Genomic DNA, 27,025 nt, shown 5'->3' on the forward strand with positions numbered 1-27,025 from the left:
ACAATCCTCCTGATCTCAGCCTCCTATGTAGCTGGGGAGACAGATGTGCACCACTGTGCCCATTTTTTCTTACTTTAAAGCTTATTTTCAGAGTAGAGATGCCTAACCTACCACAGGCATAAAGCCTGATCAGACCTTCCTGGGAGCCATGCCCTCTGAGGCATCACCCAGGGGTGATCTTGCATAATCTCCCAGCAAAGAAAGAAGCTCACCAGGAAAATGCATGTTCACCCATGGGTGGTATTTCTAGTCACTTACTCAACTATGATCATTTGGGATTTAAAAGAAAATCCCATAGTCTTCCCCAGAAGACTAATATTTAATTCATGAATTATTTACTGAGCAGATACAAGACTTGGTACTGTAGAGAATTGTGTAATAAATAGTACTGGTATTTGCCTTAAGATTGTTTATAGTATAGTAGGAGAGGTGAGATATATGCACAAATAGCTTCATTATGCAAGAGTAGTAAGTACTATAGGTGAGAAACAATTTGTAAGGGATCCCAGAAGTCCACTTGTAGAGTCAGGAAAGTCTCACCACTTGAACCTGTGCATTAAATGATGGTTGGATTTCAACTTGATGTAGTCAAGGCAAAAACACACCAGACAAATGTCGTATCTAAAGTTGAGACATGACCCTCTGAAGATATACTGAGTCTTCCCACTGGACTGGGGCACAGGTTTGATGAGAGAGTGGAGAGGACATAGGAGGGAAAATTCACATTTCCTTAAAAGCCAGAAATTTGGGGTTATATTTTTGGATAATGATGAACAAGTGGTAGCTTTTGATCAGGGAATAATCTGACCTGTGATTTAAGAAGATTACCCTGGAAAGGGTGTACAAAGAGAATCAGAGGAGGAAGATGCAGGGTGTGTTAGTCAGGTTATACTATAAGCAAAAGAAACAAATAAGACTGAAATCTCAGTAGCTTAAAAATGCACAGTCTACTTCTCAACCACATAGGTGTTCATAGCACATTAGCAGGGGGCCTGACATTTCCCACCTGTCAGGGACCCCATTGGCACAGGCTCTACTCTCTGGAAGGACATAAATTTCCACCATAGAAAGACCCAGCTCACTTCTGCTCACATCTCCTGGGCCAAGGCAAGGTATATGTCCATGCCTTGCTTCAAAGAGGCAGAAATACAGAGAAACATGACATTGGTAAAGAGTATTAATATCTCCCACCCTCAGAAAGGGTAGATAAATCAGGAGACAAATACTGCTGTCCAAGATAGAAGTAATAAGGTCCAAATTAGAACAGTGACAGAAAGCATGAAGGGGAAAAAAAGGATTTACCAAACAATAGAGGCAATAAGGTTTAGATGGGTACAGCCAACAAGGAAAAGTACTCAGAGCTGCTGTTGCTTGCAGATTTCTACAGCAGGAGCAAGAACTTGTGAAAAGTTCTCTAGGGCCCCCAGACCTTCCCCATTGGAAAGGTATTTATTTCATGTCTTTGCCAAAGGGTAATGGAGCTTCAATAATTTCACTTGAGAACTAAGCAATTTAATTCATAAGTGATGAAGGTCATACTCAAATATAGGTTTGCATAGAGAAAGAAGTATACCCCTCCCAGAAATAATCCTTTCCCTTCCAGTTCCTGCTTGCCTTTGTTCATGGAGGAGATAATAGTTACTATGGATTTAATATTCTTAAGTTCATATTTAAGTTAGTAAATGGCATCAGATATGGAACGGGGTGTGGCTCAAGTGGTAAAGCACTTGCCTAGCAAGCACAAGGCCCTGAGTTCAATCCTGAGTACCACCAGTGTAAACAGCATCAGCTATTTAAGGACAGGATAACTTTCTACCCAGTAACAAAGGTAATTGTGAGGGGCCAATTCAAGAAGTACTAGGAAGTTAATTGATATTTTTGGGCTCTACATTTTATATCAGAGATTGTGTGGCCCTTCCACCTAATGCTTAGCATTGAGCCAGGATAAAGGTTTCATATGTTTTAGTATGTTGGGATTTTTTGTACCTTTTATGAATTGAATGTGAAATTTGAGTGATTCCAAGAATCTCTTACAGCCCAGTAAGCAACAACAACATGCAAAGATAACACAACACAGTCTGTCAGGAAGCTCTCTAAGGGCTGGTGATGTAGCTCAGTGAGAGAGTGCTTGTCTAGTGAGCACAAGGCCCAGGCTTTGATCCTCATCATAGCAAAAATGAAAGAAAATAAACCAAAAAAATCTAGACAGTGTTTCCATGACAATCTCTATAATTTTTAGTAAATAGTCAATTGTAGATGACATTGAGATTTATCCCTTTTCCTTTCTTTCCCTGGGATTTTTGAACTACATCCAAATTTCTAGGCTGCACATCTTAGTCTGTTCAGGCTTCTCTAATACACATACCCTAAACTGAGTTGTTGATGAACAGCAAACATTTGTCTGTCACAGTTCTGGAGGCTGGAAAATATAAGATCATGACCCTGGCAAACTGGGTGGCTGGTGAGGGTCCATTTCTCATAGACGGCACCTTTGCATTTTACCATCACATGGTGGAAGAGCCCATCTTATCTCTTTTATAAGGCCACACTAATCCCAATCAAAAGATCTGCCTTATGATCTACTCTCTCACAAAGGCCCCACCTCTTAACACCACCACTCTGGGGATGAATGGAGGGAAGGCAGGCACGAACATTTAAGCCATAGCAGTATGCAAAAGTGGGTGAAGTAAATGATGCTGTTTTGTGAAACCTTCAACAAATGTGCTACCAATCATCTGCCATAGAACATTCTGTCTCAAATGTCTTCATTCATGACCTTTAATTCCAGCATGATCTTGTATAGAGGTGATATCAGAGAGGAACTGGAACCAAAGCAATGAATTGTACTCTTAGAACATCAACAAATATAGAATACTGTCAGGGTGCCCCCAGCCTTCATCAACAAGCTGACCCAAGCAGAGAGATGCTTCCACCCAGGTTGTAATGGAGGCAGCAGGTAGGGAACAAAGACTCACTAAAGAAGAGGAAGGCACAGATGCATGTCATCATTTTATAAATGCACCTGCTAGCACCTATACCATACCCACCTTTCCAGATTGGCACATAGGACATTTGCCTCGCTGTGTAGTAAATGGCCTATATCTTCCTCCCCTAGCTTATGCCATGAGAGTATCCTTTAGGTGATCCTATTGCAAATGGAAAGTTGTTTAGCTGCACCATCAGGTTGTGTGTGGGCTATGGTCCTTGGCCTTGTCTCTGCCTTCACCTAATCACAGCTGCCAATAAGAATCCAAGACAAATGCTCCCTATGATTGCCCTTTCTCAGGGGCTGCTTTTTTTCCATAGAGACAGACTCTGCTCAGGCATTTTTGAGCTGAGTTCAGCAGACCCAGAAAATATAGTGAAAGAGAGAACCAGGTTTTCTGGCAGAAAAAAGAAAACCAGCTTTCATGCTCAATGAGGGGCCTATCATAAATGAAGTCCAAGTGCATCATGCCACATCTGAGAAAATGCCAAGCTTGTTGGAATGCGTGGCCTGCTTTTTAGAACATCAACAAATATAGAATACTGTCAGGTGCCCCCAGCCTTCATCAACAAGCTGACCCAAGCAGAGAGATGCTTCCACCCAGGTTGTAATGGAGGGCAGGTACCCAAGGAGGCAGCGGGTAGGGAACAAAGACTCACTAAAGAAGAGGAAGGCACAGATGCATGTCATCATTTTGTAAATGCACCTGCTAGCACCCATACAGAGCAGGTGGACTGTCCTCTCTCCCACCACTTCCTGCCTTCTATGCCATTTTGTAATTTCAGAACCCCCTTCTGGCCTTTCCTGAATGTGTACCTAAACCTTATTATTACCAGTCTAGAAACACCGGTGCTGGGATGAGCATTCAGGATGACGTGCCCTTGTACCACCCTCACCTCCCAGCTGTTAATAGGGAAGAAATGGACTGAGGCACCGGGCTACAAGGCTCACTGGTCCCAGGCCATTTCACCTCTTTGTGACAGTATTTTCTGATAAGTGCAGTCACTCTTAGTTGCTCATGGATCTCTGCAGAATTATTATGGCTCCACAGATATACCAGCTACATATTTGGGCAGGGGCTTGGTGGTCAATGAACCACTGTGAGGTTGGAAAATTTGAGAGTAAGTTAAACCTGTTCTCGTATGTTCTCATGTATGTCTGAACTATAAAGGCCTAGTAAAGTTGTAAGTAGATCTTTATAACTAGCTCCCTCACACTTAATGCTATTAGGAAAACTTCTTTAAAATTCGAATTAGTAAATTCAAATTTACCATTGACAAACAACTCCTTGTCAATAACTTTAAATCAGTTATCTGGCTACCTTGTGGGCTGTTTTTGCCTAGTAGGGCAGGCCTAGGTGGGTTATCCTAAGTGGTCCAAATGAGCAACACAGCACTAGGCACTGGTATTGGGTTGTAAGTGGGAAGAAATGGATGGACTCGTGCAGCACCTCACACTTATAATCCCAGTTACACAAGAGGCAGAGTTCAGGAAGATCACAGCTCAGGACTAGCCCTGGCAAAAAGTTAGTGAGACCTCATCTCAATGAACAAGTCAGGTATGGTGGTGCATATCTTGTAATCCCAGCTACGCAGGAGGCAAAGGTAGGAGGATCACAGTCCATACTTGTCCCAGCAAAACCAGAACACCCTATCTGAAAAATAATAAAGCAGAAAGTGCTGAGGGTATGCCTCAAGTGTTAGAGCACCTGCCTAGTAAGTGCAGGGTCCTGAGTTCAAACCCCAATACTGCCAAAAATAAGCAAGAAAAGGGAATTACCAAAGACAGACTTTGCCTACTCTTCAGTTTCAGCTAATTTAAACCCTGACATTTATATTGGATTGTAGCCCCTTATTTCGTTTTGTTTGTTTGTTAGATATTTGGTCTACTAGGAAGAAGTAGCTACTGTCCTCTGAAGGAATTTCCAGAGCTTTGGCACTATGGGGGCCTTTCCTGCAGGCTTCATACAGGACACTTGCCATCGGAGGTATCTAGGCCCTGGTGGCTATAGCATATCGCAGCCAAGAATGCTAACACTATGAATAACTATGACTAAGTGACTTCATTTCATGCTGAAGTCACTCATTATAGTCCATCTTTTTCTAGAATGCTTTGTCTGTGGCCATCAGATGACCATCAAAAGACTTTCCCAGTCTCAGTCACATGAAAAGCCAGATGTCAGGATTCAAGGTGCCTTCCAACTTTGATGGGGAAGAAAATACTTCTGAGGCTTCTTGATCTCAAGATATCACTGGGGCTGTCACCAAAGTTAGGTGGCATGGAGGCAGCAGCTCAAGTTTTTCAGGTGTGGAAATAGAGGATCAAGAAGGTCAAATAATCTGCTAAATCCACTCAGCTGGAAGGCTGCCAAGCCAGAATCTGAACTTAGACAGAAAGTCCTGAACCTGCATTCCTAACCACTCTGCAACCCTGCCTCCTGTGGGAATGAGTTTGACCTTGGAGACATGAAACAAAACCCACTGTTCCAGGCAGTTCAAAGGTCAGGAATACTCTCTGAAAAACTTCACTTAAATTATTTTCTGTTTACTTTTTTTTCAGCCCGAGGTCCCAATGTCTTTGCTTCTTTTAACTTCCTGGCCTATCAAAATTATTTCATCTGATTTTTCTAAAAACCAAATTCTCTGCTCTCCAGCATAACATAGAGATATACACTCTGTCTGTCCTCTACACTTAGGCAAGCCAAGCTCTGTATTTTAAAAGAAAAAAAACTTGAGTGATACCAAAACCTAAGTTTAGACAGAGCTCCAAATCTGTAACTGTGACACCTAGATCCAACCACATTAATGATGTCCAAACTGATAAATACTGGATAATCATTCTGAAAGTATTTTGAGACACTAAACATTCCAGCCAACAATGGTCTTGTTATCTGTATTGCTACTATTACATAGAACTTGCTATCCTCAGCAGAGTTTTACAAATAATATCAAAATGATCATTTTCACCTCAAAAGTCCAATCATAGTATATACAATTTGACTGTAGTATTGAATTACAATAATGCATTTATGTGGTAATAGTAAACTAGAGGGTTTAAAATAACTTGATAATTTCTCTCCTAATCAGTGACTGTTAGATTGATAGCATTCAGAGTATATTTGCATAAAATTATGTGAATTTCTTTGCAATGTCTAACAGATCTATGTGCATTTGTGGGGAGGCAAATATAGATAGATAGATAGATAATTTTTATGCACATAAACAGTGAATGACTCATGTCTCTACACAGGTCAGGACACCCAGTACTACTACGCAGTTGGCAGGAAGAAGAGGTCAACAGCCAAGCCTTGGCATCAGGCACATGGTTCCCTTGTGACTCACCTATCTGCTGTTGACTGTTTCTCAACCTCTCTGAGTCCCATTTTCTTCATCTGCAAACCAGGGCCAACCTCATAAGGGTTTATGTGACAATTAAATGAAATGAAAGTACTTGAAATTCTTAGTGTGATGCCAGCTCATGGGTAAAGCCAAGCGTGAGCAAGTATCATCTTAGGAATACTAAGAAGGAACACTATCCTTCTGGTTGCACACCCATGTTTTTCCCTTGCTAGCATGGTCCTCTCAGTACACCAGAGAATACAAATCCCACTGGCAAGGTGCTGTAGTTTGGATATGGTTTCATGTTGGATGGAAGTTTAGGTCCTAAGTGTGGCAGTGTGAGAGGGGGTAGAACCTCCTTTAAGAGGTAGGGCCATTAGGAGGTAAATGGGGTGCCACTCCTGCAGGAAATAATGTCATTTTTTTCTTGTGGGATCCATGGTTAATTCCTGCAAGTGCAAAATGTTATAAAACAGTGAGCCAGACCTTATCCTCTCTCTGGCTTCCTACCTTGCCATGTGATTTCTCCCACCAAAATATCATCTATTATTAATCCCTCACTGGAGCAGAGTCCCTGCTGGTGCCCATGCCCTTGAATCTTCAGAACTGTGAGCTAAATACACCTTTTTTCTTATAACTACTCAGCCTCAGGTATTTCATTATAGTAATGGAAAAAGGAGTAACATGTATCGTGCATCCTAATATTTCCTCTATACCCTCACAAGCAAGTCTCCCCCTAATTTCTTATTTTGAGGTTTCAAAATAATTGAGAATATTGCAGTCAAGATATTGCTGCCTCTGAGCCCCTCCTCTCCTCTCTGTCCTCACCAAATCATTTGAAATGAAATTAAAGACATCGTGAAGATAGTTTACCCAAAATATTTTAGCATTTCCTAAGAGTTATGACAGTAATTATCAAAAAAGTCAACCTTGATACTAGTACACTTTCTAATCTATAGCTTATATTCAAATTCCTCAATTATCTCAAAAGTTATCTTATGTAACTTTTTTCCTTCATTTGATCTAGAATCCAATCCAAGTCTATGCATTGTACTGAATTGAAACATCCATCTCTATAATCTCTCTCTCTCTCTTGACTGGGATTTGAACTCAGGTCTTCATGCTTGCAGAGCAGGTGCCCTACCACTTGAGCCATACCTTCAGTGTTTTTTGCTCTGGTTATTTGAGCAATGGGGTCTTGTGAACTTTTTGCTTGGGGGGGTCTTGAACCTCAATTCTCCTGATCTCAGCCTCCCAAGCAGCTAGAATAACAGGTGTGAGCCACCAGTGCCTGGCTCTATAATCTCTTTTAATCAAGAATAGCCATTCTACAGCACAGCACCAATGACTCATGCCTGTAATCCTAGCTGCTCAGGAGGCAGAGATCAGGAGATCACAGTTCAAAGCCAGTCCAGGCAAATAGCTCATGAGACCCTATCTTGAAAATACCCAACACCAAAAAGGGCTGGTAGAGTTGCTCGAGGTGTAGGCCCTGAGTTCAAGCCCAGTACCACAAAAAAAAAAAAGCCATTCTAACAGGAGTAAGGTACAGTCTTAATGTGGTTTTGATTTGTATTCCTTTATGGCCAGGGATGTTGAACATTTCTTGATGTGTTTTTTAGTCATTTAGACTTCTTCCTTTGAAAAAGCTCTGTCCAATTCATTTGCCCATGTCTTCATTGGGTCATTGATTTCAGGGGAGTTTAGTTTTTGAGCTCCTTATCAGGACCCTTGTCAGATGTATAGCTGGCAAAAAATTTCTCCATTCTGTGGGCAGCCACTTCAATTTAGTGACATTTCTTTTGTTTTTTTAATTTCATGTGTTCCCATTTGTCAATCCTTTCTCTTAGGTGCTGAGCCTTTTGAGTTCTATTGAGGAAGTCCTTGCCTATGCCTATTAATTCCAGTGTATTCCCTGCTCTTTCCTGTACTAGCTTCAAAGTTCCAGTTCTTATATTAAGGTCTTAATCCACTTTGAGTTGCTACTTGTACAGGGGGAAAGATATGGATCTAGTTTCAGTTTATTGCAGGCAAACATCCAATTTTTCCTGCAACATTATCGAAGAGGCTACCTTTTCTCCTCCATATGTTTTTGGTGTCTTTGTCAAAAATCAGGTGGGTATAGCTGTATGGATTCAAATCTGGGTCCTGTATTCTGTTCCACTGATTTTCATATCTGTTTTTGTGTCAGTACCATGCTGTTTTTATTGCTATGGCTCTGTAGTATAGTTTGAAATTGGGTATTGTGATATCTATAGTATTGATCTTTTTGTTCAGTATTGCCTTAGCTTTTTTGCCTGCAAATGAACTTTAGGGTTGATTTTTCAGTCTCTGTGATGAATGTCATTGAAATTTTGTTGAAAACTGCATTTAACATGTAGATTGCTTTTGGTAATATACACATTTTCACTATGTTGATTCTACCAATCCATGATCATGGGAGATCTTTCTATCTTCTGTAGTCTTCATTGATTTCTTTCTTCAATGGTTTAGAGTTTTCTTCGTAGAGGTCTTTCACATGCTTTGTTAAGTTTGTTCCTAGGTATTTTATCTTTTTTGAGGCTATTGTAAATGGAATTGTTTTCCTATATTCTTTCTCAATCTGTTCATTGTTGGTGTATAGAAAGGCTACTGATTTTTGCAAATTGATTTTGTTTCCTGCTACTTAGCTGAAGCAGTTTATGGTGTCTAGGAGTTTTTGGGGGTCTTTTAGATATAAGATCATGTCATTTGCAAATAGAGATAGTTTGATTACTTCTTTTCCAATTTGTATTCCTTCTTCCTTTCTTATTGTTCTGGCCAGGAACTCTAAGACTATATTGAATAGGAGTGGAGAGAGTGGACACCCTTTTCTCATTCCCAACTTTGAAGGAAATGTTTTCAATTTTTCCCCATATATGATGATGTTGGTTATATATAAACAACAACAATGTTGGTGCAGATGTGGGGAAAAACATCCGCACCAACTGCGGATCCACCATCCACTGTTGGTGGAAATCTAAGTTACTATAATAGCTATGGAAAACAGTATGAATGCTCCTCAAAAACTAAACATAGAACTGCCATATGATCCAGCAATTCCACTCCTAGGGATATACCCAAAAGAACATTAAGTCAGGTTACAATAAAGGCACCTGCACACTCATTTTTATTGCAGCATTATCCACGATAGTTAAGCTATGGAAATAGCCAAGATTCCCCACTTCTGATGAGTGGTTCAAGAAAATGTGGCATTTATATACAATGGAATTTCATTCAGCCACAAAGAAAAATGGAATTTTGTCGATAGTAGGTAAATGGATGGAACTGGAGAACATCATTTTAAGTGAAGTTAGCCAGGTACAAAAGGCCAAATTCCTATGTTTTCTCTCATATGTGGAATACAGACATAATACCAATACAGCAATACTATGAAAAACAGGTCACGCTAAGGAAAGGTCACATATGAGAGAGGGAGGGTAAAAGAAAGAAGTTAAGAAGGTGAATATGTTTGATGTACTCTATACAAGAATGAATATAGAATTTTAAACCAGATGAAATCACCATAAGAAAGTGACTAAGGTAAAAAGAAGAAATAGAGGAGATAAACCAAATTGAGCTAGAATACATATAAACAAGGAAGTGCCACAAGGAAACTCCCTATGTAGCTATTTTGACTAACAAAAAAATGTCATTTTTTTCCTTCCTCTCTTCTTTATATAAAATCAGAGAACAGGAAGGTGAAACAGGTTCTGCTGGGGGAGATTGGTACCAGTGGGAAGGGGGGAGGAGGTGGTGGAATGGTGAAGGAGGGTGAATACGATGCAAATACTGTGTACACATGTATGTAAATGGAAAAATGATATCTGTTGAAACTATTCCACAAATGAGGGGTGAAGGAAAATGGTGGATGGGGTGAAATCAAGTATGATATATTTGATATATTATAAGAACTTTTGTAAATGCCACCGTGTACCCCCACCCAGCACAACAATTAAAAAAAGAAAAAAGAATAGTCCCCTGTCTTTAAAAAGTATCTTTCAGATTACTGATATTTTAAAGAGCTCAGGACAGGCTTATTGTATATTGTCCCATAATTTAGATTTGTTGAACTGTTTTCTCAAGACTACATTCAGGATAGGCATTTTTTGCCAAGAATACTAATAAGCCATGTTGTGTCCTCAATACAATGAATCAAGAGACAACAGAAGGTTGGTTTGTTCCATTAATGGTGATGTGGATTCCAGATTTTCCATTGCAATGTTTTACATGTTTCCTTCTGTTTGTTTTTTCTCTTTTCAGCTTCCTTTATTAGCATACATTAATAGCACAAGAGAGTTTCATTGTGATAATTCCATTGTGACAACTGCATATGTTGCACTTTGAACAAGTTCATCTCTTCTATTACATTCCCTTGACCGTCCTCATCCTCAGGGTTTAGTGAATTTCATTATGCTATCTACACGTACAAATACACAACATATTTTGATCCTCTTCACCCTCCAGTAGCCTCTCCTTTGTACATTCTCCCTCCCACTAACCCCTCTACCCTCAGACAGTGCAAATATCCATGGATAATTCTTTGTGGACATCTCAAATGTCTATGTGAGTATTTTGTTCCAGCAATTCACTCAGTGGTTTTGGCATCCATGGCTGCTTGCATAAATTATTTGTGTGATTATAAAATGGTTACATTATACATTTGTATCTATTCCTCTATATTGACTAGCTGGCATTCTTTTACAAAGTGTCCTGCCACTTTTTTTGTGTGTAGTTTTATTATGGACATTAGTGTTATTTGTTTTACTAAACATATCATAATAATCCATTGTCATTATTATTCTTTTTGCTACTCAGGTTCTGCCAAATTTGGGGCATTGTAACCTCTTCAATTTGCCTCCTCCATTCTTTTAACGCATTTCCAGCAGTTTTCAAGCACTTGTTTGTGTTCTGGTACAAGATATTCCAGAATCACCATACACCATATCTGGAATCAATCACCATCAACCCATAGAACCCTGGTTCCTTTAGGTGAAAAACATTTTGTATTACAGATGCTCACAACTAAGGAATAAAAATTTGTGTGTTGCTATGATAATAATATAACTAATAGAAAACCATTACCTTTTGGAGAAATGGACTTCTCACTGAGAATCTTTCTGGCAGCTTGGGTGGCAATTTTTGCTTACTGGAGCACCCCTAGGGGAATGCAGAACAAAGCCAAGGGCAGGATCTTTATGGTGTGTCAGATACAATAATTGGACTCATACCAGTGGGTTTTGCCTCAGTGCTAATGAAAACGTTAAGTCTTAAATATATATGCTATGTGTATAATAAATATATTCTTAAATCAAATCATTATATATATGTGTGTGTGTCCACATACACATTGCTGAATATAGACTGACTATGAAACTGAAAATCCTCCCAGGCATTATCAGTCTTTTAAATTATAATCAACCTTGTTCAAGTTTTTGGTCCAAGAAAAGTAGAGCTAGGGGGATCTTCCTGTCTTGGCAATCTATCCAGGGCTTTTTCTTTGCTTTCAAAGCTTAAGTTTATTCATACACTTTACTCCCAGTCTTGCCAGCTCTGTTAAATGTCTTCTTTCAGTCACCTCCCAGATATTTGCTTTGGGCATCTTCTGTTGGATTCTTAATGCTCACTTGATTTCCCTGCAGTAGGCAACTGGCATCCAGCCCATGCCTAATCTTGGAGGACGCTGGGGGGTTAATGTCCTTCTATCTGGTCCTTCTTGCCTAGAGGCTGGCAACAGATCTCTGTTTCATAGAACCTCATCATTATTTGTCAATGTTATTCTCAACTAACCTTTTGCTCCAAATGTATAACTGAACTTTTTTAAGTTTGGAGACTATTTGGTTATTCAGTAAGTTGAGATTTAAATGATTAGCTTGAGTCTCTAGAATGTGTTTTAGCTGACTGTAAAATTTATGTATAGCATTGGATTCCAACATCACAAGTGAGCTTGATCATCCTCAAAAAAAATTATACCTACTATTTCTATCATCCATTCTTAGATCATTTATATGCTCTTGTTTATAGTGACAATAGATTTAGTTAAATTTAAACTTATTTTTTTCTAGTTTCTTCTATCTATAGCTCAATTTTTATTTTTCTCTGGAATTTCACCAGAGAAAATTGCAGAATCAGAATATGACCAGCTAAGACCCCCACAGTCCCATCAAGCACTTGAAAGTGTCTTAAGATTTAAGGCTTCCTATGAATTAGGCCTCATCTCATAAACCTGCGGAAGCTCCTCTCTTTCCATGAGACCTTTGTACCTTCATCTCCTGGTACAAAGACAGGGCACACAGCCCTGTCTTTTCTCAATCCTCACTGTGCCATCACTGAATCAGCCAGGAATTGTTTGTCTCAGAAAGACAAGTTACCTTAGGAAACTCCAAGTGCCTCCCCAACCCAGATACCTCCTAAGGCTTGACAATTAAACCTCTCAGGTGGTGTTAATAGAAACGGCTTCATTGTGAGCTTTGAATTACAGGTTGCAGAGTTTTTCCCTGTGAATCCAGGTGTGTGGTCACAAATGCACTGACTTGATGATGTACTAATTTAACAATGTGCAGGTCCCAAGACAATGTATGGCTCCCCAAAAAACAGACTCCTCTGGAGAAGGCAAATGGTCATGAAAGGCATGCACACCCAGTATTTATTTATTGATTTTATTTATTTATTTTTTTAGTGTAATGGCCTCTTAATGCTTCCAGCTGTGACTTTATTTTTTTTTTCAGGTACTGGGGTTTGAACTCAGGACTTCATGCTTGCAAAGCAGGTGCTCAACTGCTTGAGCCACACCTCCAGTCCAATCTGTGACATTTTAATTTTTTTTATTATTCATATGTGCATACAATGCTTGGGTCATTTCTCCCCCCTGCCTCCACCCCCACCCTTACCACCACTCCACCCCCTCCCTATCCCCCCACCCCCTCAATACCCAGCAGAAACTATTTTGCCCTTATCTCTAATTTTGTTGAAGAGAGAGTATAAGCAATAATAGGAAGGAACAAGGGTTTTTGCTAGTTGGGATAAGGATAGCTATACAGGGAGTTGACTCACATTAATTTCCTGTGCGTGTGTGTTACCTTCTAGGTTAATTCTTTTTGATCTAACCTTTTCTCTAGTTCCTGGTCCCCTTCTCCTATTGGCCTCAGTTGCTTTTAAGGTATCTGCTTTAGTTTCTCTGTGTTGAGGGCAACAAATGCTAGCTAATTTTTTAGGTGTCTTACCTATCCTCATATCTCCCTTGGCACACCCAGTATTTAGATCTGAGTAATCTCAGTGGAAGAAACCCTGTCTGAATCTGGCTTCTGCAAAGAACAAACCAGAAAACTTATACCAAGGGGCTATTGGCACAGAGATTTGCTGGGAGAATTCAACAAGACGTCTAGGAAAGAGCAGAGAGGGTAAATAAGAAGCTCCCACTTCTAGATGTGAGTCTTACACCCTTCAGAATGGACATCTCCAATTTCACAAGGAATTTACTGTGGATGAGGACAAATCTAGAAGGACAAACAAGGTTTAGGGACTTATGTAGGTTGCCCTCATGGCCAGTGGTGCATAGCATAGAAGGATGGGCCCTTGAAGGGAGGTCACAGGCATAGTGCCCAATGCAGGGTAGGAAATATTAAACATTTGTTGAGTGATAGTTAACAGAATGTGTTAAAACTCTGATACAATAATGTGTTAAGGTGAGACCTGATGTGTAAGTAGCTCTGCCTTGTTATGCTGTAGTTTGAAGAATGAGTGGCCAGAGCCACATCACAAGCCCCTCCTCTCTCAGCATCTTCCACCATCTGCGCACAGGTCCAGGATGCATGATTTATTAAGACAAAGAACTCCCACTTGTCTTCTTGTGGAAAAAGGCCACAGATTTTTTTGTAACGAAAGGATGATTAAGTTTTGTTAATCAAAACATGAGAAACTAACATGTAATCTAAATAAAATGAAACCTGATGCATATGTGTCAGTGGTTAAACGTGAATACCACACACACAGGGTATTTTAATTCTTCTGATTAAGTCTCACTGTCTCTGATAATTGCTCCTTTTCCAATGTCCAATACTAAGACAAATAAGGCTCCAGTGTGACCATGAAAGCCATGGTGGGGAAAAGCACTCTGAGGTCCTGGGTTTGTGGTATGTTCTTCCCAGAATCAGTTCTGTGTTTCATGATAGGTAATATGTCTCCGCAGAATCTGACTCCTCTTCCTTCTGTTGCAATTGTACACCTAACATTTATAATGACAAATATGCCATTAAGAACCCTTTGACTGACAACAGCAAAGAGCAAGTAGACTGTAATTATGACATAAAGTCAGATTATGTAAATTTCGTAACATTGGCTAGAATTCAGTTCAGACAGTGATGTGCCCATGTCTTTTCAACTGTTTCAAAGTAACCTGTACCGTAATGAGTCACACCCTGAAATCAAACCTGTTCACCCAACCGATACAGCTGAAGGAGGAGTTCTGGAAGATCCCACCACCCCTCACCTTGTTAGGCATGGGGCGTGAGGACTGGGAGCTCAGTGCCACCTTGGCTATTGATTGCTCATCTGCCTGCTACAAATCCAGCTTTGTGTACCCACCCACCAAACTGTGCACTCCAAGTAGACCAGGACCACTCTGTCTTGCTCATGTTGTGCCAATGCTGACGTGTGACTTCTCCAAAAATATATGCTAAGCATTTTTATGGAGTGCAAATGAATGAAGAAATGGCTAATATGGAAGGCCACAGTAAGGGGCCACCCCAAGTAGATGGTGGAACATGACCCTGAACCCTGCCATCTCCCATTCATGTGCAGAGCCCCTCTCCCAGGGCCCAGTCTGCATCAGAGAAGTTTGGCTATATCTCAGCTGACAGTCAATAAATCTTCTTGATTAGTTAGCTGGTATCAGGGCATAGAATCTAAGCCTTCTAGGAGAATCTTGAAAGTACAAAGTTGCAGATATATTAATGGTGCTGGGACTTCTAGCTCAGAGGTCACAGGGTAGCATGATCCTCAGTCATGCCCACGTAAGACGTCATCATTCAACTTTCTTATGATGCTCATCTGAACCTATGACCTAACTTCACTGAGACTCAGTTTCTTTATGGCTTTCTTCTTCAATGTGAAGATTATGCTTACAAGAGAATTCCTCTCTAGGGTTTAAATTTTTTTTTAGCAAACTTTCTATTGAAGTGTAACATACATACAGAAGAGTTTATAAACCATGTGAGTTTGGCTCAATATATTTTTAGAGGCTCCACATGAGTAGACACCCGGATCAATAAATAGAACCTTACCAGAACCCCCATTGTGACCCCACCTAGTTACTACCCTGCTGAGAGTAGCAGCTACACTGATTTCTGATACAGCAGATTTACTTTGACCGATTTGTAGCTTATATGAATAGAACTACACAGTTCTTTGCACCTGACTTCTTTTGCTCATTATCAAGTTTGAGATTCGTCTGTTTGAATCATTTTAGTATAATATTCCATCATAGGAGCATAATATTTATTATATTAATTAATTTATTTATTTATTTATATAAAAATTAGGGGGTAATATTTATTTATTCCCCCCTAATTTTGATATTATTTAGATTCTATGTTTCAGTAGACTGCAAATAACTATGCTACAAACATACTTATGCATGTTTCTTGGTGCCCACAGACTTGCGTTTTGTCTGGCATATACAGGAGTGAATTTCAGGACTATGAAATGTATTGTGTTTTGCTTTAGTAGCTACCACCAAATAGTTTTACAAGTGCTTGCATCAGTTGACACTCCCACCTGCTATGTGTGAGACTCCAGAGCTCCACATACTCAAAATGCTTGGGACCACTGGAGTCTTAATGTTAGCCGTTCTGGAGAAAAGTAGTGAAATCTCATTGTCTTAGGGCCAATTGAGTTCCTCTTCCAATGCTTGTGAGCCATTGGCATTTCTCTGGGAAATTCTAACTTAATGTTTTTACTCATTTTTCTGAATAAATACTTGTCTGTCTTTTTTACGATGTTTATTGAAATTTAAGGGTCTTTTATGTATCCTGGAGATTAAAAAAAAAGATAAAAGCATATTGTAAATATGTTTCCTATTTTGTAACTTACATTTTCTTTCTCCTACCATTTTTGATGAACAGAAGTTCTTTTTATGATACAGGGGATTGAATTCAGAACCTCACACTTGCTCAGCAAGTGCTCTTACTTAAGCCAAGTCTTTTTGCTTTAGTTATTTTTCAGATAAGGTCTCGTGTTTTTGCCCAGGCCAGCCTCAGACCATGATCTTTCCCATATAGGTGGGATTACAGATGTGCCCCACCACACCTAGATTGTTCTTTGAGATAAGGTCTCACTGGCTCCCCCACATACACATATACACACATAGGGCTGGTCTGAAACCGTGATCCATCTATCTCCAGCTCCGAAGCAGCTGGTATTTTAGGCATGAACCACCACTCCAGCCATAAACAGAGGTTCTTAATTTTTAATTTCAATTTATCATTTTGCCCCTTTCTGGTTGTGATTTTCATTTTCCATCCATTAAATTGTTCCCTTGTCAACTTTATGTAGATATTTTCGCATGTCTTCTTCTAGATGTTCTGTAGACTTTTGCCTTTCATATTTCATCTGCAAACCATTGGACTGATTTCTTTGCATGCTATAAGTTAGGATAAAATTCATTTTTCCCTGGTTAGATTTCTAATTAACTCAGCACCACTTATTAAAAAGGTTATCTTCTCCCCACTGCACTGTGTGTCACTTTTGTAATAAGTACAATGACCTCCTACATGTGGCTTATTTCTGTAATCTGTTCTATTTGTCTATTTGTTTATCCTTATGTCAACATTACAGTGGCTTAATACAGTTACTTTACAATAAGTTGTCACACATAGTGGGATAAGAACTCAGATTTGCTACTCAAGAATCTCTTGTCTTTCAGCGTCATTTTTCATAGACATAGAAATTTTAGAATCTATTCACCAGCTTATATATACATGCATACACACAACCCTGCCAGGATCTTGACTGGGATTTTGTTGAATCTATGAATCAGTCAGGGGAGAATTCACATCTTTATAATATTTCAGTATGTGAACATGGTATCTATCCCTTCATTTATTCAGATTTCTTAACTTGCATCAATAATGTTTGTAGTATGCAGAATAGTAGAACTTCATGCTTTAATTTGGTAAGATTTATTCATGAGTTTTGATATTTTATAAATTGTACCTGTTTAAAAAACTTTCAGTACAAAATATTACATTTAGATAGGAGGAATGAGTTCTATCGTTTTACAACATAGTATGACAAAATAGAGTTTACAACAATTTACTCCATACATTGAAAAGAACTGAAGGAGAGACCTGAATTCCTAAACTCCAAACACAAAGAAGTGATGAATATTTAAACAGAAAGAAGTGTTTATTACCCTGATTTGATCATTACATATTATGCACGTGTGTTTAATTATCATGTGGAATCCCACAAATACATACAGTATTGTGTATATATACAATTATTGTCACCTAAAATGAATTTCTAAAATTAAAATTTTTTAATGTTTTTAAATTTTCTGTTAAAAAGTTTTGCAAAAAAATACATATAAATAATTTTATCTTGTTTATGAATCAGCATTCCTCCTAGTTATACTTATTAAGTCAAATAGATAATCTGTCTAGTTTATAATTATCTGCAGATTATTATGGATAATCTACAGAGAGTCTAAAGATTTTTCTACATGAGGTGCTATGCCATATGCAATGAATGACAGCTTTATTTCCACCACCTTTTAAATCCTTCCTCTTCTTGTTTTACTACTCTGACTGGCATCCACAGTGTCAGGGAAACATGACAGTGTTTTTAGCCACCTGAGTTAAAGAATGTCCTCCCCTCTTTCCACATAGAGAAGTCTGAGCTTTTGATATGTCTTGAAATCAAGGGGTGATGGGGAATAGCTTGTCTCAGCAGAAATAGAGGAGAAAACCCTCTGGGAAAAAATGGCAGAATGGCCATCCCTATTTGCCCACCTGTAGCGTGGCTAGCCCAACTTGTGTGTCTTGTGGCAAGTTCTGTGGTGCTGGGAGAGGAGATGAAGATAAGGATGTGTTGGGCCACATGATACCCCACAATACCCCGAATGAGGAAGACTCTTGCTGACCCAGCAGAATTACCAAATGTTAGATTGGGGTCCATTCCAGTCAATCTTTCACTCATGGCATGAGTCCCTGGGAATATGTTGATGAATCTGGAGTTGGAGGACAATTTTGGTTATCCCCATACCCAAGATCTTCTTCAGTGCCATCCCACAAGCCCTTCCATGGCCCTTTTATAGAAACTGAAGGTCTCAGATGAGATCTTCACTGCTTCTGTGGCTTAAAGTTGGACATTGCCACTTACAGAGCCTTTAGTGAGGGTGTCACACCAAATTGCTGTTCCTGAACCCATGGTAGTGCTCAAGCCCTGGCCCTAATGGTCCTCCAGGAATGGGGGAGAGTGAAGACCTAGTCTGCTGCAGAAACACTAGAGACTGACAAGCAGCCTGTAGTGGGTTCTCTTTCCTCTGCCATTACTTCCTTAGATAAATCAGAAGGTATCTGTGATGGTTCATCTTGTCAACTTGATTGGATTGAGAAACACCTAAGACCTGTGTGGGGGGAGGGGTGTAGGTATTTCCAGAGGTGGTTAGATTATGAGGTCTCTGATCTAATCAATAGTTTAACCCATTGATGGATTCAGATTTTTCATAAACTATCGGGAGGTGGTAGAACAGTGGAAGACAGGATCTAGTTGGAGGAAGTAGATCACTAGGGGTGTGTGCCTTTGAAGGTATTTATCAGCCCTGGCCCCTTCCTGTTACTTTCTCTCTGCTTCCCATCCTGCATGAAGTAAGTGTTTTTTGCTTCACTATATCCTCTCCGCCATGATATTCTGCCTCACCACAGGCCCACAGTGATAGGGCCAAGGACTGGCACATCTAAAACTGTGAGCCAATATAAATCTTCCCTCCTTTTAAATTGTTTCTCTCAGGTATTTGCCCCAGTGATGAAAACCTGACAACAGTATCCAACCATGTTCCATGTCCCCTTCATTTTTTTAAGTTCTTTTCCTTTTTCCTGGTATATCTGGTAACTAGTTACAGGCACACCCACCCTGCCTTCCTTTTACAACCCTGGTCTTTCACTATACTTATTTCTAACACCTATTTCCACCTTCAGAACTCTGTCTGACTCCATTGCACTTGGGCTCAGGCTCTGGATTGTAGAAAAGGCAAAGTACTGGGTGTGGGGTTCTGTAACAGATTCTTTTACATGAATATTATATGGTATGAGCTCTAGGCCCCATCGTCATTCCCTACAGCTCATTTAACCCACACACTCCCTGTGGCAGGAAGCATACAGCACAGGATAACAGCCAACATTCTTATATTCCCTACCAGTGAGAAATTTTCCTCTGAAAGAAAGAGATTAAATGGGAATGACAGATCACAAGTTCACTCTCTCCTTTCTTGTCTCTTCTCACCTTTCTCAGCTGTTTTATGGATGCGTTCAATTTTTCAGATCATGAAGGAAGAGAAAAAATATTGGTGACCCACAGTTACTGGGATGGAGGGAGGAAGGGAGAGAGGAACAGGGGAGGGAGGGAGGAAGGGAGGTGCAGTGGGAGTTTCATGTGAATGGAGATGAGAGCTGCAGCCAGAGCCTCAGGAGAGGAGGAGGGAGCAACCAGGGCAGTGCCAACCCGCTGGGCTCCTCCCACGCCTTCGTATGCATTCGTCACACCACCATCCACCATGGGGACTGGGATATGAGCTGTGCATAATTAATTTTTATTGAAAGAGGTTTTTTTGTCTGCAGACATTGTGTTCTGCTTTTGCTATGATGATAAAGTCTCCAGTACAATTTTGGATTTAATTATAGTCCTATTTCGAGGGAATGAAGAAAAAAAGAGAAAAAAATCCTATGTCAGAGACACAGATAATTAGTGATGCCAGGTGGAACTGAGGCATGGGTTCTGGGGTGCAGAGCAGTTACTTCCAACTGACTCAGATCCCATGATCCATTCAGCTGGCTTTGGTTAGGTTCTGGCATCCTCCCCTTGCCCTGATTTCCAGAATCAGCACTAACCCAGGTCCCTGAAGGAAGAAGAGAGATGGGAATTTGTCACTTCAAAGTTGTGCACACAGACCAGCTCCTAACACTTTTCCCAGCCCCAGCCACCTCTTAGTATTCTGAGAATCTTAAACCAGACCAGGGTTTTTCAGTCTGGGGTAATTAGGAGATTCCTTATACCTGGGCATGCCATGGGTGTAAGGCATGACCTCTGTGATTCTCTTGATCTGGCACATTGTGGAGGGGGGAGGCTTTCTTTCTGAGGGTGAGATTGACACCTCTGATTAAATCTTTAGGAGATGAAAGACTTCAGAAGGAGCAGGATGGACTGTAGGGTTCACTTTGCACAGCTGATTCATGATGTGCACATGAAGAGAGGAAAGGCAAGCAAGAGGTTCTGAGTTCTCTACTTGAGCAGAGTGAACAGCAGGCTTTTACAGGGTGAACACAGAAGCAAAGAAATTATAGAATTGAGTAAAAAGACATTTTTGCCTCATTTGGGTATGACTAGGACCAAGTCCCTAAAGGTTAGTTGGTAGCTGCTGATTGGTTAGGCTTAAATTCCATGTCATTGTTTATATGGGATTCAGATTGCTTGCACAGGAATTCAAAGTCCTGCACAGTTGATTTTTTAAATGTGTTGCAAGGAAGGTTCCTGAGCAGGCTATATCAAGACAACACCCTGGACAAGGGCAGCAAGGACAGACTGCAGTTACATCTCTGCTCCATTTTTGGAAAACAAGAGTTTGCCCTCCATATGTATGGGTCCTAGCTCTGTGGAGTCAACCAACCATGGATGGAAATAAATCAATAAAAAAATCACAAAAATAACATGTAATACAAATAAAAATATGGCAAAACAACTATTTATACAGTGATCCATTAGGAAACTATACAGAGTCTAGAGAGGATTTAAAGTATACCGGAGGACATATATAAGTTATAGGTAATACTACTCCATTTTATGTATGGAACGTGAGCAAACTTTGGATTTGGTATATCCAAATGCAGGTTATTAGAGATAAAAGTGACGTCATGCTGTAGGGCTTACGGAACAGTATCTGATGATCTCCGTTATTTTATGTATACTTGGTCTTCTCAATGAATTTGTAAACTATTCTAGGATTAAAGTCTCTTCACTTGTAATATTTTGTATGTGTGGCTTAGAAACCTTTAGTTCAAATTGCACATCATGAGAACAATTAGTTTTAATGGTTGTAGACTAGAGGAATTCAGCCTCTTAATAAAAAAATATATGTATATTCATCCTACAGGAATTTCAAAAGTAAAACCTTTTATACCTATAAGTGGTAGTTATAAAATGTAACAATGGCAAACAAATCTAGCTTCTGGTGACAAAGAGCTTTTGTGAAGAGAAACGCTCTCCCCTCTTGCAGGCCACATTAGCACAAAACACCCTCCTCTTCCTGTCTCAGGCCACATTCACACAGCACAGGCTTCACACAGCCTTTCTTGGTGATTTACCATGTTCTCCTCTGTCACCTTGAAGACCAGTCTTAGAGCAGGTACAACAGGCATCCCCCTCTGTGATACTGTAGATGACTAGGATCCAGGAACTGGACCTCTTGCACCTTAAAAATAAGCTTTTTCCATCTTGCTCCTCTCCCCAGAGAGTCCCTAAAATTTCTTCTGGAAACTGTGCTCTGTTCCTTACTCTGAGATAGAGCTTAACACATAAAAGCACCCAGGGAAATAAAACATTGGCACAGATTGAGACTGAAGAACAAGCAAATGATTATTTCATCAGAGGAGAGAAAGGGAAGGCAAAATGAGAACCAAGCAACCAGATCTGCATCAATGGAGAGACCTCACCTGGGTCCCTTGGTCAACTGTGATTGAAAGCATCTCCTCCACCCTGTGCCCCAGACTTTGGTCAACTCACACTTACAATTCAGCTCTTTAGTTCAGGTAGATTTAAATGCCTCTCCTTTTCCCCCCATTGCTACAGAGGCATATCTGTACCGCCATCTTTGCCACATCACATCGGACTGACTGATTTCCTATAGTATGTTCTCTCCCAGGACAATGTCACCTGTTCCAGGGCAAGAATTTAGCTTCCTTTCCTGCGTTTCCTGGCTCTGACCACCATGGCTGTACACAATGAGAACCTAATTAATGCTGCTTTTGTACTGCATTGAGCAATAGCAAGAGTATGGGCTTGGGATTCAGGATGCTCTTGACTAATAACCTCAATATCTGCCAGCCTTTGACCTTGAGCAAATGGTATAAATCTGAGCCTCATCTGCAAAAATGAGCATAGTAAAACAAACCTCACATAGTTGAAAAGATTTCCTGAGACATTGAATCATCAGGCAACCCAGGTACTCGCTGGTTGTTTGTAATACTAAAAGGAAACCCCGGTGAATGCAGGGAATGAATCATCAGTTCTGAGTCTGTGAGTTGGACCTGCAGCTGTTTATATACTCATGGAGACCATCTCTCCACACGTGCATGAGAGAGAGAAGGGACAGGGGAATGCATTGTGGGTCACAATCCAAAAAGAGAATCAAACGCATCCAGTTTGGGGCAAGTCTCAACCTTGTATGTAAATCACCTTCTGATCTTTTCCTTCCTTGGGTTGGTTTCCTCATTCACAGGCTTACAAAATTATCTGGATCTCAAACTTCATTTTAATATCCTATTCCCCAGTCACCCCAGGAGGTTCAGGAGTGGGAGAGGTAAGGGAGATTGAGTCCTGCCTTGGTCTTCAATATTTTTTCAGAGCAGTTTTAGAGAGGGAAAGACATAGTCTGAGAACTTAGTCTACTCTGTTTCCCAAGTCTACTTCTCTTCCAGGGCTGGTGTGGGCTGGGACTCAGAGCACAACAGTGAAGCCAAGACAATGCTATAACTGGGAGAGATGCCCCTGGCCTTGATCTTTAATGCTTGTGCTAAAACTCCAAGTGTGACATCCAGACCAACAGTGTTTTTGGTATGTGTGAGAGGGTCATTTTCCAGGCAGGAAACAGCCTGCTTGTGGCACTGAGGCCTGGGAGCACCTACTCAGAAGGAGGTGGACAGGCACTTGGGAATGGCCAGGAAGGTATCAGAATAAAGGTCAGGGAAAGAAGGCAAAGACTAGGTCAGGCAAGAGGCCTTTCCTGCCAGGCAGAGCAAGCCGGGTTTTATCCCATAGGTGATAGGAAGCCACTGAAGGATAGTTAGGCAGGATTGTGGCATATTGGGAAAATCTCCCAGGTAAAGCTTGGAGGATGGACGGGAGAGGAAGAGACTGGAGGGCAGGGTAACCATCACATGGATGGGCCGCCTCAGCCCAGGCACTTGGCTCTGCCACCTCCCATGCATGGTGTTGTCTGCAGGTCCTTCAAGCAAAGCTTACAGTCACATCCTCCTGTTCCCACTCCTGGGGCCTCCTTTGCAAAGCTGCCCAACAGCAGGTGGGCCAAGAATTGGTCAGGCTCATTGCTAAGGCAGCACTGACTACCAGCGAGAGAGAGGAGGCTTCCTTTTATGGAAGGCCTGGGATTCTTCCTTGACAACAGCTCTGGACTCTTGCTTAGTAACGGAAGAGACCTCCCTCCTGCCTCCCAAACTCTCCCAACAGAGGTTCCCACAGGCCCACCAACAGTCAGCCTGCCAACAGCTGTGGAAGGAGTTCCCAGATAGGTCTGAAGGGGTATTTGCTGCTACACATGTGTAAACACACACACACACACACACACACACACACACACACACACACACACACACGAGGAACAACCCATTGCTGCCCATGAAAAGTGATACACTTTGGGAGGCCAGGAGACTGCCCTGGCCTCAATGCAATGAAAGGTAGTGGCCTAGTGACATTTGTAAAGCCGCACAAAGCTGTGTAGTCTGAATTCCCACTCTGCTTCATCTCTACTCTTTGAATTGAACAAATGACCCAACCTGTCTAAGCCTCAGTTTCCACAGTTATAAAATAGGAACAATACTTCCTATTTGTTTTGAGAATTGGAGAAAAATGTGCTCGTAAGTTGCTTACCATGGAGTTATGTGCTCAGTAAATAACTATTAATTTTATTAGCATTCCTTCTCATATCAGATTTGAAGCCTTCCAAGAGTATTATCCAGACCGGCTCCCACACTATGCTATGAGAAATCAGCTTTACTTGTTACAATTTTTGAAAAACTTTTAGGTTCAGAGCACTGTCAAAATTTATACTATGAAAAGCCTATCCTTGGATTGTTTACAAGGGGTATAAAAATGGAATGTTTTGTTTAGTGGCTAGATTTTAATAGTTGGCTTCCTGTATACTTCCCTTAACAGATCTTGAACTGGACTTTTAGGGCCCTGTATAAAAAGGAAGGAGGAGAACACATTACTCAAGTCAGGTATTCTGCATCCATTGTGCTCTAGTGATTGTAAAGATGTGTGTGTGTGTGAATAGGGAAAAACACCTCCTCCTCAACACAAAAGGACAATTGCTAAGCACAGGCATCTGGGCAGGACATGACACATCTGAAACAGCAATAAGAATCATGGAAAAGTCACTGGATCAAGTAAAATAATAGTTACAAATATTCTGTGAAAGAAAATGCTAAACATCTAGCAAAAGGTGCTAGAGAATTGAACATAAGCCAAGCTTTATATGGGTGGAGGCTGGAGGACGGGATGTGAGACGGGGGAAGGTATTTCAGGCGGGAGAACTAGGCATGCGGTCCTTCCATCTGACATTCAGTAGGTGGAAAACCTGGCATCCTCAGGGTCTGCAGAGAGAGGAGGAGGGTAAAAGACTGGGTCCTTTCCTGACCATTCAGGAGGCCTAGCCCCTGGCCTAATACTCACTGATTGCCTCTTATATCTCCCCCTGCCCACTCTTGTCTTTGCCCTTGTCCCTGACATCTCCAATTAGACTGTCTCTAGATTGTCTCTAGATTGGGTGGTCTTCAACTCTTGCAGCAATGTTCTTCAGATGAAGGTCTTTTAAGGAAGGTTTGAGGTTTAACAAGACATCATCATCATTATCATAATAACAACGGAGACAATAATAGTAATAAAATATTGAGGACATACTATATTCCTTTGCAAAGGGCTTTCCATATATTACCTCATTCACTGTTCATAACAGCCCTTGGAGGGGAGTTCTATTATTATCCCATTTTATGGATGGGAAAATGGAGGCATTAAGACTAAATAACTTAACCTGATGTCACAGAGTTAGTAACTGGAAGAGCCAGGTCTGACATCAAAGCCCAGGCTCCTAACCACTCCTGAATTCCTACTGACTATGAACTTAGAACCAAGTGTGGGAATTCACCTAACCTGAAGGTCATCTTGAGGTCACTGGGGATTGAAAGAGGCAATCAGAAGAAACAATTGGCTGAATGTTCTCGGTTTCAAATGGGAGAACTGGCATTGATTGGAATGGAATATTGGATTGATGGCTAGCTGGGCATCCAGGTGAAAAGAGCATGAAACTGACCAGAAGACACCCTTTTGTTACCAGCTCACTAATTGGCCTTGGCCAGGACAATGGGCCTCACTCTCATCCTCTAAAATAGCAGGGAGATGGAAAAAAAATGCAATCAAATCTCCATTCCAGTTTGGCTGGAAATTGATGAAATTTGAGGATCACACCCTTTTCAGATAGTCATGGAAGCCTGTCTACCTAGAGAACAGAGCCTTAACAATCCCTGTATCAACACTTTGGAGTTTGGCTCCAAAACAGAGAATTGTCAGTTGTCATCAACCATCAGAATCTGGTGGACAGAGAAGATGAGAAGAAGGAAGAAAGAAATCTAGAAGGTCTTTTTAAACTTTTTTTTTAAACTTTTCCTTCTGGCAGCCAAATAACACATCTTGTCTTGGAGAGGCTTTCATGGTATATAATTTAAGGCCTATAAATAGATGACTGTTATTAACAAACACACTCACACACACACACACACATTTTTCTCTGTATTCAGACATCAGCAGAATATTTCAGATAGAGGACATTAGTTGTTTGAAATGGGGAGCACCTTCCTCTCTCCTTCACCAGCTGGATGGCTGCATCTATCTCTTCCTCTGCCTTTTGTTCTTAACTCATTCTCTTCTTCTAGGTTTTATTTCCACTCTTGTCCCCCTTCTGTCACTCCACCTCACTCCGTGTTCGTGTTCTTGCTCTGATCTCTATCTGATCTTTATCATCTTCCCTCATGTGAGCATTCTTCTTCCTTTCCCAAAGGCAAGTCTGAATCTTCTTAGTCTTTCCTAAACTCTACAGGACACACAGGCATGGAACCATATAGGTAGAAAGAACTACAAGACAAGAGTTAAAGGGGCTCACATTGAAAAGAAAGATGGGACTGATAATAAAATGTGTTTGTGGGTATGGTTTATTACAGGAAAGTTAAAAAGAGGGTCAGATCTGCTGGGTATACAAGTATGATAGATCACTAATAATCAATACATTAAAATATACATTTATACAATATAATATAGATTCCAAAGAACTCTTCAGTGCAGAAATTCAATTGATCCTCAAATGAATGAAGAAGATGCCAGGGGCGACATGGAAGCTGAGAGGGTTCATCTTATCTCTGAGATACCATATCTGGCAAGTGACACACTCAGGACCAATACCAGG

Source organism: Castor canadensis, chromosome 6 (assembly GCF_047511655.1).
Source record: "Castor canadensis chromosome 6, mCasCan1.hap1v2, whole genome shotgun sequence".
Taxonomy (NCBI): Eukaryota; Metazoa; Chordata; class Mammalia; order Rodentia; family Castoridae; genus Castor; species Castor canadensis.